Source organism: Dendropsophus ebraccatus, chromosome 3 (genome assembly GCF_027789765.1).
Source record: "Dendropsophus ebraccatus isolate aDenEbr1 chromosome 3, aDenEbr1.pat, whole genome shotgun sequence".
Lineage (NCBI taxonomy): Eukaryota > Metazoa > Chordata > Amphibia > Anura > Hylidae > Dendropsophus > Dendropsophus ebraccatus.
The window spans coordinates 60,987,240-61,003,062 of NC_091456.1; the positions used below are offsets into that span (position 1 = coordinate 60,987,240).

At 47.5% G+C, this 15,823-nt stretch overlaps 2 non-coding genes across 2 annotated transcripts; both read right to left on the reverse strand.

Moving 5' to 3' along the window:
• Positions 1–4,007: 4,007 nt before the first annotated feature.
• Positions 4,008–4,079, reverse strand: TRNAQ-UUG (transfer RNA glutamine (anticodon UUG)). Its single transcript has one exon. It is a non-coding gene; the product is annotated as a tRNA-Gln (tRNA).
• Positions 4,080–6,560: 2,481 nt separating this feature from the next.
• TRNAQ-UUG (transfer RNA glutamine (anticodon UUG)) lies at positions 6,561–6,632 on the reverse strand. The gene has a single exon. It is a non-coding gene; the product is annotated as a tRNA-Gln (tRNA).
• Positions 6,633–15,823: the final 9,191 nt, after the last annotated feature.

A 15,823-nucleotide genomic window follows, 5' to 3' on the forward strand; every position in this document is an offset into this window, starting at 1 on the left:
ATCAGCTTTACTACTGTATTTGTTGTTTCTCCCAACACTAAAAATAGCAATATGGCAGCATGGGATTAAAGGGGTGTGATGGCCAATATATTTTTTATATCATGCTGGAGCTGCATATAATAAACATTCTATACTTCCCCAACCAAGCCTCCTTGGGGTCCTCCTGTAAGGTACTCGGGGCCCCTGCTGAATGATCTGGCCGCTACTTCCATGATGGACTCATCGTGGTGGCAAGTGGGCTGTCAATGCTGAGGCGAGTCCATCTCGGAAGTAGCATTAGGTGCCTTGAGTGTGGTTAGGTAAGAATAGCATACCTCCCAACTTTTGCAAAGAGCAAAGAGGGACATGTGCGCCGCGGTCCCAATAGCCACGCCCCCATAGCGACCCTCCATAGCCACGCCCCCATAGCAACCCTCTGTAGCCATGCCCCCATAGCAACCCTCCATAGCCACTCCCCTACAGTCACCACATGCTGCTGACTGAATAGTGCCCTATACAGTATCCAATCCCACCAAAATGCCCTATATAGTATCCAATCCCCCATATAGTGCCCCTCATAGTAGCCTATGCCCCCATATAGTGCCCCACATAGTAGCCAATCCCCATATAGTGTCCCACATAGTAGCCAATGCCCCCATATAGTGCCCCACATAGTAGCCAATCCCCATATAGTGCCCCACATAGTAGCCAATCCCCATATAGTGCCCCACATAGTAGCCAATCCCCATATAGTGCCCCACATAGTAGCCTATGCCCCCATATAGTGCCCCACATAGTAGCCAATCCCTCCATATAGTGCCCCACATAGTAGCCAATCCCCCATAGAGTGCCCACATAGTAGCCAATCCCCATATAGTGCCCCACATAGTAGCCAATCCCTCCATATAGTGCCCCACATAGTAGCCAATCCCCCATAGAGTGCCCACATAGTAGCCAATGCCCCCATATATGCCCCACATAGTAGCCAATGCCCCCATATATGCCCCACATAGTAGCCAATCCCCCATATATGTCCCACATAGTAGCCAATGCCCCATATAGTGCCCCACATAGTAGCCAATCCCCATATAGTGCCCCACATAGTAGCCAATCCCCATATAGTGCCCCACATAGTAGCCAATCCCCCATAGAGTGCCCACATAGTAGCCAATGCCCCCATATATGCCCCACATAGTAGCCAATCCCCCATATATGTCCCACCTAGTAGCCAATCCCCCATATAGTGCCCCACATAGTAGCCAATCCCCCATATAGTAGCCAATGCCCCCATATATGCCCCACATAGTAGCCAACCCCCCACATAGTAGCCAATCCCCCATATATGCCCCACATAGTAGCCAATCCCCCATATATGCCCCACATAGTAGCCAATCCCCCATATAGTGCCCCACATAGTAGCCAATGCCCCCATATAGCACCCCACATAGTAGCCAATGCCCCCATATAGTGCCCCACATAGTAGCCAAAACCCCCACAGAGTAGCCAATACCCCCCATTAGTGTGGCCCCAGCGGAAAAAACAATAAACCAGTAACTCACCTGTCCGCCGGTCCCAGCAGCTCCTCTCCTGGCAGAGCGCGCACTCCCGTCATCCTCCGGGGCGGGTAGCAGGGTATACAGACACTGACTGTACCGGAAGTGATTCATGATAGAGGCTGCAGGTCACTTCTGGTACAGTCAGTGACTCTGTACCCCGCTGCCCGCCCCGGAGGATGACGGGAGTGCGCGCTCTGCCGGGAGAGGAGCTGCTGGGACCGAAGGACAGGTGAGTTACTGGTTTATTGTTTTTTCCGCTGGGGCCACTTAAAATGCGGGACACGGGGGGCCGTTCCGGGACTGCGGGACAGAACCCCGAAAACGGGACTGTCCCGCGGAATCCGGGACGGTTGGGAGGTATGGAATAGCATGTTCATTATGTTCTATGCAGCCTCAGCATTATATCAAAGAATTTAAAGGGGCTATCCAGCGCTACAAAAACATGGCCACTTTCTTCCAGAGACAGCCCCACTCTTGTCTTGTGCATTCCAGAATCCTGTCTGAACGCAGGTTTATTTGAGATTTGTTCAGCCCCACCCGTCTTGCTTGTTGTGCCTTGGCAGCTTGAGGGTTACCTGCTGCTGTGCAGGTGAGCTGTGTGGAGGATCAGGGGCTGGTTCAATCAGCTGCTGGACTGAGTTCCTGATCCTGTATAAATAGTAGGTAAGCCCAGCATTCAGAGCTGGCTATTAGTTGTTACTAGTCCCAGCTCCCCTGCTCCTTTCCCAGCGTTCCCCTGTCCTAATACCCTTGCTATTGCTCTGCCAGTTTTCTGACCTTTTGCCTGACCTCCGACAATCTGCGTTGTCCGATTGGTTTTGACTTGACTAGCTGACTCGCCTCCATTTTGTCTGTGTACGTTCTGTGTGTTCACCTACTCAGCGAAGGGACTGACTCTGTGGTTGTCCCCGGCAGTGCGTGGCAAGTAGGCAGGGGACATTGGTTGGGGCAACTTCAGGGCTCACTGTCTTGTCTGTGTCTCCCCAGCCTGAGAGCGTGATTAAGCTGTCCAGTTTAGAGATCATACAACATTTCTTACACAAATCCATTCCAGTCCAGATCACACTGAAGGACAACTCTGTGGGTTAGATGAACCTAATGGTCCTTTTACACGGAACGATTTATCGTTCAAATTTGCACGATAACGAATCGAATTCGAATGATAATTGTACGTGTAAACGCAGCGAACGATCAAGCAACGAGCGAGAAATCGTTCATTTTGATCTTTCAACATGTTCTCAAATTATCGTTGATTGTTCACAAAAAATTCGCAGATCGTTCAGTGTAAACAGTCTTTCAACGACTTCACCTATGTGTGAGATAGGCTTAAGCGATCGGAAAACGATCGCATAACGATTTTTTCGTACGATGTATTGTTCCATCTAAACGCTGATCGTTATAAAAAAAACATTGTTCATTCAAAATCATTAATCGTGCGATCGGGCGAATTATCGCTCTGTGTAAAAGTACCATAACCTGCTGTTATCTCCCTATTGTGTACAGGGCACTGAGGATTATGGTATGTCTCTTACCTTTATCCTTGGCACCATTTCTGTGCTGTTTGTAGTTTATGGGGGTATTCCACCCAAGAGCTAAAAAAATGAAATGCTCCCAAACCTAGCTGGTGTTACTCATCATGTGCCCCTAAGCATTTTGAGCCATCTATGGTCTTTCTAGCTACCACTGTTCCTGAGTTAAAAGTTTTCTAAAAGCTGGTCCATAGCCAAGATGGTGCCTAACGGGAAAGTACATTTCCCAGCATACATTGCCCCTCAGAGCCAACTGCCAGGTATCCGTCTCATCTTGTAGTATCTGCCCATTGCTGGCTCAATATGCTTCTCCTTTACGCCGTAAACAAAATATTTATCCATCTACATAGACGGATAAATTAAAAAGCGAGAGGGAGAGATTTTTCCCTTTTCCCTATACTGCTCAGGAGGCTGTCACTGTCCTGTTTTTTCTCTGGCGCTTGGCCAGCTGCTCATTGATTGGTGTTAAATCAGTAGTTGGCAGGTTACAGATGAGGTGTTACAGCGTGCCTGGCAACAGAAGAGACAGAGATCATGTGACTTTGGTCTCAGAAGGGAGGGGGAGGACAGAGGCGTGGAGACAAAAATAAAGTATCAAAACAATACAAAAACATGGATTATCGTTGTAACCTGTCCATGTTACTGTAAAGTGCACTACACAATTTCACACAACAATTTTTTTTTTGTTTAGCTCTTAACGGTTAAATAAAAAATGTATTAAAAAAATTCAATCGATTCTGCAAAAAATAAGCCATCATCATCCATTAAATGTAAATGGAAAATTTTAAAGAGCTATGCTTTGAGAAGGCAAGGAGGGAAAAAACGAAAACCCAAAGATGAAAAATGCCTTTGTCTTTAAGGACACAATAGGCTGTGTCATTAGGGGTTAAGACTATTAACTAAAGTGTACTGTAAGATACTGTTTAACAAAAAGGTTAAAAACAGGTTCCACCGAGATTTGAACTCGGATCGCTGGATTCAAAGTCCAGAGTGCTAACCGTTACACCATGGAACCTCCTGTGGCCAACATTTACATTATTCACTTACTTCATCTGACGTGGTTGTACAGCCGGCTCAGTATTAGGTGGAGTACAACCACTTAAGTCAAAAATAATTATAGATCTTAACATACTTGCTGCTACTAATGTGATAACTGCAAGAGAATGAGGACATATTAGGTAAGGTTGTGTTGTGTAACCCCTTCTCCCAAAAAGACATACATGTACACTATGCAGTTATAAATGTTGTGTAGAGAGGGCTTGGGGTCCAGGCCCTCTCTATACCTGGCAAATCTCTGTTGCTGGCCGTTGTATCTGTGCAAATGCTGTCATTTAAAGAGGACCTGTCACCCCCAGTCCCGGGGTGACAGGCTCTGGATCCCCCGTTAGAGCCCCCTATACTCGCCGGGTCCCGCTTACTGAGCCGGTCGGGTGACTGAGATATCAGCGCCCGAAGCCCGGCGCGCGCGCTGACAGGAGAGTCAGATGCTCATAGAGAATGAATGGGGAGTCCGATGCTCCGTCATTCTCTATGGGCATCGGATTCTCCTGTGAGCGCACGCGCCGGGCTTCTGGCGCTGATATCTCAGTCACCCGACCGGCTCAGGAAGCGGGACCCGGCGGGATCAGGTGAGTATAGGGGGCTCCAGCGGGGGGTTGGGAGCCTGTCACCCCGGCACAGGGGGTGACAGGTTTCCTTTAAACAGTACAGGAGAGTATTATTGATGGTGAAAAGGCCAGATTGGGTTCCTGAAATCCATTGTCAGGCCTCTGCTAGGCTGCCATGCCTGCTGTGACTCGGCAATTGATACAGCCTGCCAGGGCAGGACTGGCCATCTAGCATCTGGCAAATGCCATATGGGCCAGTTCCCTCCATGGGCCAGTCAAGTCTGCCTCTGGTGATGTGCGGGGAAACAGCACATCACCAGGATTAGGTAGACCTGGGGTAAGGCTGGCAGGACATGACATGGCAGGATTTTTCCTATTCCTCACCTGTCTGAACACTGCACAGGTGCCTTAACGATCCAGCTCATGTGCAGTGTTCACACAGGTGATAAATAGCAGGAATTGTTCTAGGGGCATTTCTAATGATGAGGAGGGCAGGGAGGAGGGACAGAGGGGTGTCACAATCCTAGGACATAGGTACTCTAGGCCACACCAATTTGACACATGGCTGCAAGTTTAAAAGTTGTTTTTTAGGACAATAACTGCATCACCAGCCGAGCGGACGCCAGGACAGATCTTAAAAGCAGTTATCTGAAGGTACAAGCAGATTGTGGGTACAGAGTAGCTCTAACTCTTTGATGACCTGGCCAATTTTCATTTTTGCCCTTTCATTTGCAATTTTCACCTACAGTCAGTTATGCTGCATTCCAGCGCCACTATTCTGTACCATGATGTGCACTGTAGTGGGCATCTCTACTTTTCAGGCTGTACCGCCCTCCTCTTCAGACACAGCGCTGTGCTGTACTCTCGTGATAAGCGAGAGTATGGCTCTGCTCTGTTGGCTTATCGCTAAAGTACGGAACAGCGCTGTGTCTGAGCAGGAGGGCAGCACAGCCTGGAAACAAGAGACGCTCACTGTAGCAGACCTCACGGCACAGAATGGTGGTCCTGGAACGCCTTTTACTTCTATTTAAAAATCTCTTCCATTACTTATCAGCTGCTGTATGTCCTACAGGAAGTAGTGTATTCTTTTGGGTCTGACACAATGCTCTCTGCTGCCATCTCTGTCTGTGACAGGAACTGTCTAGAGCAGTAGCAGATCCCCATAGAAAACATCTCCTGTTCTCTAAACTGCAAATAATGCACCACTTCCTGCAGGACCTACAGCAGCTGATAAGCCCTAGAAGACTGGAGATTTTTTAAATAGAAGTACATTACAAATCTCTGGCACTTTATGACACAAGTTAATTTGAAAGAATTTTTTTAAGCTGGAGTAACCCTTTCAGTCCAGTGGTTTTTTTTTTGTGCTTCTACGGTATTAGCAAATTTACATAATTTATTTTTCTAGGCTTGTAAGAATCAGTCTTGTTTTGGCAAAAAGCCTACAGAAAGATCCAACCCTGCAAATATGATAGCATAGACAAGCCTTATGAAGGCGAATATGTCACTTTATTGCACTGACTCATTAATGGTGTGTTCATTCATTATCGATTGTCTGCCACCTCAATAAAGTGCTGAAAAAAAGTAAAATATAATAATAATAATAATAATAATAATAATAATAATAATAATAATAAATGAAATAAAAGAAATGCTGGCATGTGAAAAAGTACATTGTTATCTGATATTCTGCAAGGATTCTGCAGGATAGCATGTATTATAGTATTTTACTAGATTTTATTCTGCCAGGATTTCTCTAGAGAAATATTTCTTTGGGATTAAGCAGTTTAGTGGGGACACAGTGGACTAGCAGACTGAACTTTGTCATTACATTTAAAATTATTTACTAAATTATCCCTGACAACAAGGTAAAGAAAAAAAAAACAAATACAAGGTCCCACCAAGATTTGAACTCGGATCGCTGGATTCAAAGTCCAGAGTGCTAACCATTACACCATGGAACCAGATATGCGCTTAAAAATATAAAATTATATTTATAGCATTGTCTCAGTACATAATTGTATGTCTGGCTTAGTATTGGGTGGAGCAGCAAAATGATCTTAACATACTCGTTCTCTGCCCCACGGCGGGAATCAGTGAAAAACGGATGCTGACATGGGGCCGGCGTCCACATTGACTTGAATGAGCAGGACGGAGTCATTTGGTGACTACGTTCTGCTCATTTGCCGGCTGTATACTGCTTTTGTACAGGATTCAAAACCGTGGAAGATCGCGTCTATTGGGCCACCAAGCCACCACCGCCCAGCGCTGCCATCTCTTCGGCCTCTACAGGTGCCTCATCTGCTCCATGCTCCTGCTCTCTCCTCCACTGCCCCCAGTTCAGTTAAATTTAAAGGGACAGTACGTCCCTAATTGGTTATACACCTAAACACCTCCTTGTTGGGACATCTGCATCCCTCCCATACTTGTGTGGTCCCAGCTCTCCCATGATTCCTGCACATGATCCCAGTTCCAGCCGTGAGTACTGCTGTGTTTCTGCCTGCCTGCCTGCCTACCTGTCTCCAGCTGCACCTCGCCTGCCACTGCTAGCAAGCCAAGCCAGGGGTAGTGCGGTGTCCCAGAACAGCCCTTCTCATGCTCACACTTGAATTATAACCAGTTCTGTTCTGGAAAGCTATGGTCCACTGCAAACTGCGTGTATTGTGTTACCCTTCTCAGTATTCAGGTCTGCTATTCCATTCATTTATTGCATGTATATTCAGGTATCAGTGTCTAATGGTATTATGCCACCCCCTAGTGTTCAAGTATGGTACTTCTCATGTATATTTCTCTGTATATGCCTAATGGTGTGATGATGCAATGGCTGGATGTCACGTGACTGTGCCCCTGCTTCCATGGTAACACCAATGGTCATGGAGCTTTTGGCTGGGGTTACCATGTGACTTCCTGTTCTACCTCAGTCTATCTCCTGCCCCATAGGGGATAGGTTGTGTGTTTGTCCTCTCTCCCTGCTAAGAGAGAGGCCTGCGTGTGCTCTGCTGCTCCAGTCCACTGGCTGTGTTCCTGTCTCAAGTCTCAAGATTCTCATCTGGGTGTCGATTCTTCAGTCGTTCCTCTCATCATCTTCTCTAATCATCAACAGCAAGTATTTCATTCAAGTCTCATTCCACCCAGCATCTCAACTTCAGTTTCACTACTACTCCTATCATTCAGCACGCTACTCTCACAGCCTATTGCAGCATCACCCATTACTCTGCTTTATTCAAGTCTGCCTTATTCCCGGTTGCATCCGGAGAGACTGTTGCTACTAGTTACCACCGTTACAATAAATATACAACTACCGTTGTTTCTGAACCTTGGCATTGGTGTGATAATTGGTGCCCTGACTAAGGACAACGAAGAATCGCATGCCCAGTATTCCCGCATGGTCAGGAGCCGGTTTCCAGCTGTATCACCCTCGTGCCTACACCGTGACAACCCTATACCCTACAGCTGCCCCGGTTCCTGCCTGTTAGCACCATCTACACTGTGGAGTGGCCCCTAGGGGCCAGGGCATCGCAGTAGCGACCCGAGGGTCCATCCCACCTTGTGGTGGGAACTGGTGAAGACCAGCGGCTTATGCCATCACTAGCAGCGAAACAGCGGATCTACGACACTAGTCGTTACATAATGGCAGTGTGTTCATTGTTGGCAAGTTCTGTGGCTTTTAACTTCTTAGGGTGCCTTCACACCTACCGACTCGCAGCGTTAACAACGCTGCGAGTCGGCTAGGTCCTGGCAGATCACTGTCAGTACATACACGCAGCGGTCTGAACGACCGCTGCGTGTATGTAAATCTGCCGGCCGCTTAACCCCTTCTGATGCCGGCCGGCCGCCTCCCGCTCCGCTCTGTATACATACCTCCTCGCTCCACGGGGTCCCGGCGTCCTGCTCTCGCGCCCGGCCAATCAGTGTTTTGCCCTGCCGCAGCCACTGATTGGCCGGGCGGGAGAGCAGGACGCCGGGACCCTGTGGAGCGAGGAGGTATGTATACAGAGCGGAGCGGGAGGCGGCCGGCTGGCATCAGAAGGGGTTAAGCGGCCGGTAGATTTACATACACGCAGCGGTCGTTCAGACCACTGCGTGTATATACTGACAGTGATCTGCCAGGACCTAGCCGTCTCGCAGCGTTATTAACGCTGCGAGTCGGTAGGTGTGAAGGCACCCTTAGGCTGGGTTCACACTATGTATATTTCAGGCTGTATTTGGTCCTCATGTCAGGTCCTCATAGCAACCAAAACCAGGAGTGGATTGAAAACCCAGAAAGGATATGTTCACACAATGTTGAAATTGAGTGGATGGCCGCCATATAACTGTAAATAACTTCCATTATTTCAATATAACAGCCGTTGTTTTAAAATAACAGCAAATATTTGCAATTAAATGACGGCCATCCACTCAATTACAACATTATGTGAACATAGCCTTTCTGTGTTTTTAATCCACTCCTGGTTTTGGTTGCTATACAGCCTCAAACATACAGCCTCAAATATACGTAGTGTGAACCCAGCCTAATTAAAGTGTACCTGTCATTATAAATGTCAAAGCCTAAAGAAACAGTAGATGTGTAGAGATGAGCGAACCTCAAGCATGCTCGACCCGAACTTTCGGCATTTGATTAGCGGTGGCTGCTGAAGTTGGATAAAGCCCTAAGGCTATGTGGAAATCATGGATATAGTCATTGGCTGTATCCATGTTTTTCAGACAACCTTAGAGCTTTATCCAAGTTCAGCAGCCCCCGCTAATCAAATGCCGAATGATCGGGTTCGGATGGACTCGAACCCGAACCCGGTTCGCTCATCTTTATAGATGTGATATAAAGCAGGTTTGCAAATTACATTTATTATTTCTTTTAGTTATCATGAAAAACACGGCACTTCCTGTGTTTAGACACTTTTTAAAAAAATATATATATATATTTTTAAAGAGAACCAATCATGGACAAAAAGCAAAATTTTTTCGCCCCCTAATTAGATGTAAATAATTATTTTATTAATATTTGTAAATATAATTAATTATTTTTACAGCCGTGTTTTTGAATTATTCACTTTTTACTTTCCTGTCTCGCACCGGCTCTTTTCAAAAGAGTCGGCGCAAGACAGGAAGCTCCCGTCATGCAGAGCGGCAGCAAGGCCGGGCGCCACCAACTTGATGATGTCACTTGCGTTCCACCGCTGGAACACGAGTGACTAAATCAAGATGGCGCCGCCCGGCCTTGCTGACAACGAGGATTGGGTAAAGTAAAAGGTACAGACTGCAAAGGCAGTCTGTATCTTTATAAATAGACAAAATAAAGATAAAGACTGCCTTTTCAGTCTGTATCTTATACTTAACCTAATCCTCTTGTTCGGTGCAGCAAGGCTGGGCGCCGCCATCTTGATTACGTCACTTGTGTTCCAGCGGTGGAAAGCAAGTAACGTAATCAAGATGGCGGCGTCCGCTTTAATCAAGGTGTAGGACATTTGCAGAATGCTTTATGGGGTCCATTTTGTTTTATTATGGGGACTGTTATGCGTTTCACTTAGCCAGCCAAATATTCACATCATTCCCTTACCATGCAAACCCCGATGGAACCCCAATGGAGGCTCTAAATGATAATGGGAGGATAGCCTTAAAGAGAATCACTTACCAATCACTTTGCTGGTAACGCTACTAGCAGCACCCAAAAGATGCGCCAAAATACCATAAGCGGGGGAGCTAGTCATCTGGGCTGTGAATAGTTACGGTTCTCTGTCAGCGAGCTCTGCAGGCTTCTAACTGGCCTCTTTACCTGTTAATCATCCTGACAAAGCGCCATGACCAGTCATAGCCCAGATGACTAGCTCCCGACTCTCTGCATGTCTCACGCACCAGAACAAAAGACGACGTTTTAGCAGCTAAAGGGTCTACACAACACACGGAACACTTGGTAAGGGAGTGCTTTTGTCCATCTTCCCAGTGCTGCCAGTAGCATTACTGGCAAAAACTAAGTGATTGGTGCTCTTTAAAGGAGTATTCCCATTTTGTAAAGTGATGGCAAATCACTAGGGGGATATAATGACTGGTGGGCATCTGACGTCTGGGCCCTTGACCGATCCTGAATATAAAGATGCCCCAGCTGAAAAGAGGATACAAATGTATCTATAGTCTAGGCCAGGCATGTCCAAAGTCCGGCCGGAGGGCCATTTGCGTCCCGCGTTCCGAACTTTTACGGCCCCCCCAGGTATCCAGCTTGCTATTATCTGCCTGTGTTATAAAGCATATAGCATGTAGCATGTAAAATGGTCGGCCCTCGCACATGTTCACTTCATCAAATTTGGCACTCTTCGAAAAAAGTTTGGACATGCCTGGTCTAGGCAAATAACAAATACATATACATTGCTACAATGTGTCAATGTGGGGTCCAGGCTTTTTAGCTTATGGAACATTGCCCGAACAGGACACTTCTCAGCTGAGAGCAGGACTATATGCAGATTACACATACTTACAACAAAGTCATATTTTGTAACTGATGAGGAATTAAAGGGGTATTCCCCCCAAAATTATTTTTGCATTAATACGTTGCCCACCCGTAGCTTTCTATCTTTCCAATATAAAGTTATAACGGATTCTGCACAGTTTTGCTGTTATCTAGCTGCATCCACCCCCACGGATTGCATAGAATCATCAGCTCTCAGTCCACTCCGACACGCTCCCTGCTCCTGGCCCGCACCCTCCGAGACGGCATCACGTGTCCTCCATCTCTTCAATGGGCCGGGTTAGCACTTCTATCCCAGCCAATCCGAAGTGATGGAGGACACTGACAGGGGATGGCTTCTGTAAGAGAGGGAGACAGTGATCAGTACAGCTGTCACTGTCTCCCTTTCTAACAGCAGCCACCCCAGTCACCCGCACCGTGTGGCCCCAGCCCCAGAGTTCACCCCCTGATGACTATGCCCCCTCACTCGTGTCGGCGCTTACCAGCGGCAACATTTGCAGACCCCCGTCACCTGCGGCAGCGCTTACGGGCAACCGCCCGCCCGCTGGCATAATTCACAGCACTGGCGCAACTCCCCCCCCGTCACTCACGGCACCCCTGTCATATACAGACGGTGCTTACTGGCGGCAAAACCCCCCCCCCCCCCCCCCCCACCCCGTCACCAGCAGCTAACTCACGCCGCTCACCCGCCTCAGCTGGGCTCATTTGCAGACCCCGTCACCCTCGGTGGCACATAAGCAACCCCCCCCCCCCCGGGCACTCGCGGCACCCGTCATAAACAGACGGCAACCCCCCCCCCCCAGGGCCGCGGTTGACAGGTGCCGCGGGACTCAGGGGTTCCGCGAGTGACCGGGTCTGTGCACAATGATAAGGGGTGAGAGTGGGCAACACCCGTGTCATCCGCCGCTCACCCCCTTGTCATCCACAGGTGGCTGCAAACCATCCCCCCTCACCCGGAACTCGCCCGGCCCCCAGCACTTTACCCCAGCACCGCTCCCCAACCCCCCCCCCCCCCGTAACTCACCCGCAGCGGCGGCACCCCGCTCACCCAGAAGTCGCCCGGCCCCCAGCACTTGACCCCAGCACCGCTTCGCCCCTGTAACTCACCCGCAGCGGCGGCACCCCCCTCACCTGGAACTCGCCGGGCCCGCGGTAGGCACCCCCAGCACCCACCCCATGACTCACCCGCAGCGGCGGCACCCCCCACGGCAAGCACCCCCACCACCCCGTGACTCACCTGCTATTTCACTCAACTCTGCTGCATCACACAATCAACTCTGCTGCATTACACAATCAACTCTACTATATCACACAATCAACTCTGCTGCATCACACAATCAACTCTACTATATCACACAATCAACTCTGCTGCATCACACAATCAACTCTACTATATCACACAATCAACTCTGCTGCATCACACAATCAACTCTGCTATATCACACAATCAACTCCGCTGCATCACACAATCAACTCTACTGTTTTGCTCACTCAACTCTGCTGTATCACTTATTCAACTCTGCTATACAACTCACTCAACTCTATATCACTCGCTCAACTGCTATATCTTGTGAATATCAGCTCTGCTACATCATGTACCAATCAGACATAAGCATTGCATGATGGGAAATGTAGTTTTCTGGCCGGCGCCATGTTGGATATAGATCGGCTTTTTTAAAAAACTTGTAACTATGGAACGGAAGCAGCTAGAAATACGGGAGACGTCTCAAAATACTCAAGGGGACTTGGTGAGTAAGACTGGCTAGGTTTAGGAGCATTTTATTTTTGGGGGGGTATACCCCTTTAAAGGTTTAGGAGCATTTTATTCTTGGGGGGAATACCCCTTTAAAAGTTATAGAACAGAGATCACATATTATTTATATAAAGCCATCAGTGGTGTAAAAAAGGCAAGACATTCCACAAATGAGAGGGGTAGGCTGGGTTCACACTGCATTCTTGCAATGTTTGTTTTTTTTCATCCATTTAATGCAAAAAAAACATGAAAAGGATGCATTTCTGTGCATGTTTTGATCTGGTTTCCCATTGACTTCCATTATAAAAGAAAGGATCAAAAAAACGCATCCGCTTTTTTAGCGTACACAAAAAATGTGGTCGGCCACATTTTTGTATACGCTAAACAAACATGCATTTTCATAATTTTTTTTTTAGGTCAGGTTCCCACAATGTAAAAATAATTGCAAAAAACGGTCGTATTTGGATAAATGGGAATTAACTGCCATATTTTGGGAAATAATAATCATGTTTATTTTAGACCATATTTATCCGTATTTTGCCACTCACTACCGGGAACGTCATGTAATGCAGGTAGTTCCTGCAAAATGACGTTCCCGAAACGTCATTCTATTCCTGCCTCCTCCCTCTGTCCCTAGCAGCGATCAGGCAGCAGGAGAAGGCTGTGTAACACAGCCTCTTCCCGTTGCCCCTGCCCAGAGGGGAGCCGCGCTCCCCTCCGGGCAGTTAACCCCATAGACACCGCGGTTCAGCCGACTGCAGTGTCTATGGAGCAGACGGAGGAAGATGGTTTTCCCATAGCAACCCAGACGCTGCTTCCTGCGTCTGGCCTGCTATGGATGTGAGTGATCAGGCAGGGACCTGACAGATTCTGACAGCTCATTCATTCTATAGCACATTACAGCACTGATCATATGCTGTAATGTATTATAGATGGACCTGAAAAAGTGAAAAGACACACACAAATACATACATTCACAAATAAATAAATAAATAAAATGAATAAATAATTTAATAAATATAAATAAATAAATATACACAATAATGACCCCGTCTATTAACCCGTTACATTAATTATCCCCCCCCCCGCCCCGATTAACGCCGCAAAAAAAATAATAAAAAAACGAATCAAAATGAAAATTTTTGGTTAATCCCGCCCCCTAAAAAATATAGATAAAAGCTATCAAAACGTCACATGTACCCAAAAGGTGTACCACTAAAAACGTCAGCTTATGTCGCAAAAAAAAGCCCTCACATAACTCAATTGGCGAAAAAATAAAAATATTGCAACTCTTACACTATGCAAGACAACAAATAACAAAAGCTATGTAAAATGGATATCACTGTAACCGTACCGACCTGACGAATAAAGATAACATGTCATATGTAACATATAGTAAACGTGTACAAAAAATGGTGAAAAACTGCTGCTAAATTGTGTTTTTTATTCATACCAACTCATAAAAAATTTAATAAAAAATGATTAGGGTGTCACATGTCTCCCAGAATGGTACCGATGGAAACGTCAAGTCATCTAACTCAAATATTTTGGCACCGCAAGGCCTCTGTGACATAATATAATAGTGAAAAAAACTGAAATAAAAAAAGGCCCCAAAATTCCCCAGGCCTCTGTCATGTCTGAGGTCTGTGGTTGAGTCAGGTGACGCACTGTGGCAATAAATGGGGGATTTCTAGAAACATTGGAATAAGGGGAACAAATAGTGAGTGGTACTTCTCAGTACCAACTCCTTAGCGGCTTCCTCCCGCTGGTCCCTGCCGCGTCTGCAGACTCTTCTTCATCCTGCAGATGCGGCGGGGAGCAGCAGGAGGAAGCGGCTAAGGAGCTGATGAGCGGGCCACGGGCAGAACAGTAGATGCGTGCGGCTGCGGGGGAAAGCATACAGGAAGTGCTCCGGGTCGGCGGGGGGGACGTGGAGTGTCACGTCAGTGCGGCCGGCTTCACGGCGTCCCCGCAGTGAGAGGCAGGAGTGGGCAGCTATTTAAACTTGCCACTGTGCTCCTGCTCCTCTGAGCTGTGGGGGACACCTTGTAAAGAAGTGGGGAATCCCATCATAATGAGGGGAATCCCCGCTTCTTTACAGGGTGTCCCCCGCAGCTGAGAGGAGCAGGAGCGCGGTGGCAAGTTTAAATAGCCTCCCGCTCCTGCCTTTCACTGTTCCCGAACACCTCTAACTGTCAGCTGAACATAAGTTCAGCTGCCAGTTATCCCCCTGATTTTGTTCGAGTACCGAGCAAAACATCAGGGGGAAATTTAGTTCGAAAACCGAATTGTTCGAATACCGAGGTGTTCGGGAACCGAGGTATTACTGTAATTGATTATGTGATATGAATATATTTCTTAGGAAAAGAGAGTTTTGAATATAAAGAAATGCAAATTTTTCTAATTTGTGCACAAATGTTGTGGTTTTTTACAAAAAACTACTGAGTGTATCAACCAAAATATACCACAAACATAAAGAGGAATATGTCACGAAAAAACAATCTCAGAATAACAGCGATAGTTAAAAGCATCGCAGAGTTACCACTACATAAAGAGAGATTTAAAAAAATAGGCCCTGGACATTAACCCCTTAGCGACCCATGACGTATCTGATACGTCATGGTGCCGCTCGGGGTGTTCAGAGCGGCGCTGATCCCGGCTGACACGTGCAGCCGGGCAGTGCCTCTATTAGCCGGCGCGGGTCCCGTTGCCGCGCCGGCTAATTAAGCCTCTAAGTGCAGCTGTCAAACCTGACAGCTGCATTTAGAGGCACTGCGCCGCACGTCCCTGGTGTCTAGTGGTACGGATCTCCCCCCCGCGATGCAATCGCGGGGGGGAGATCCGTTCTTCTGCCCGTGCCGGGCCTCAGCGTCGGAATGACGCTGATCCCGGCTCGGCAATAGATTGCTATGGCCTGCAGCAGGCCATAGTAATCTATGACCGAT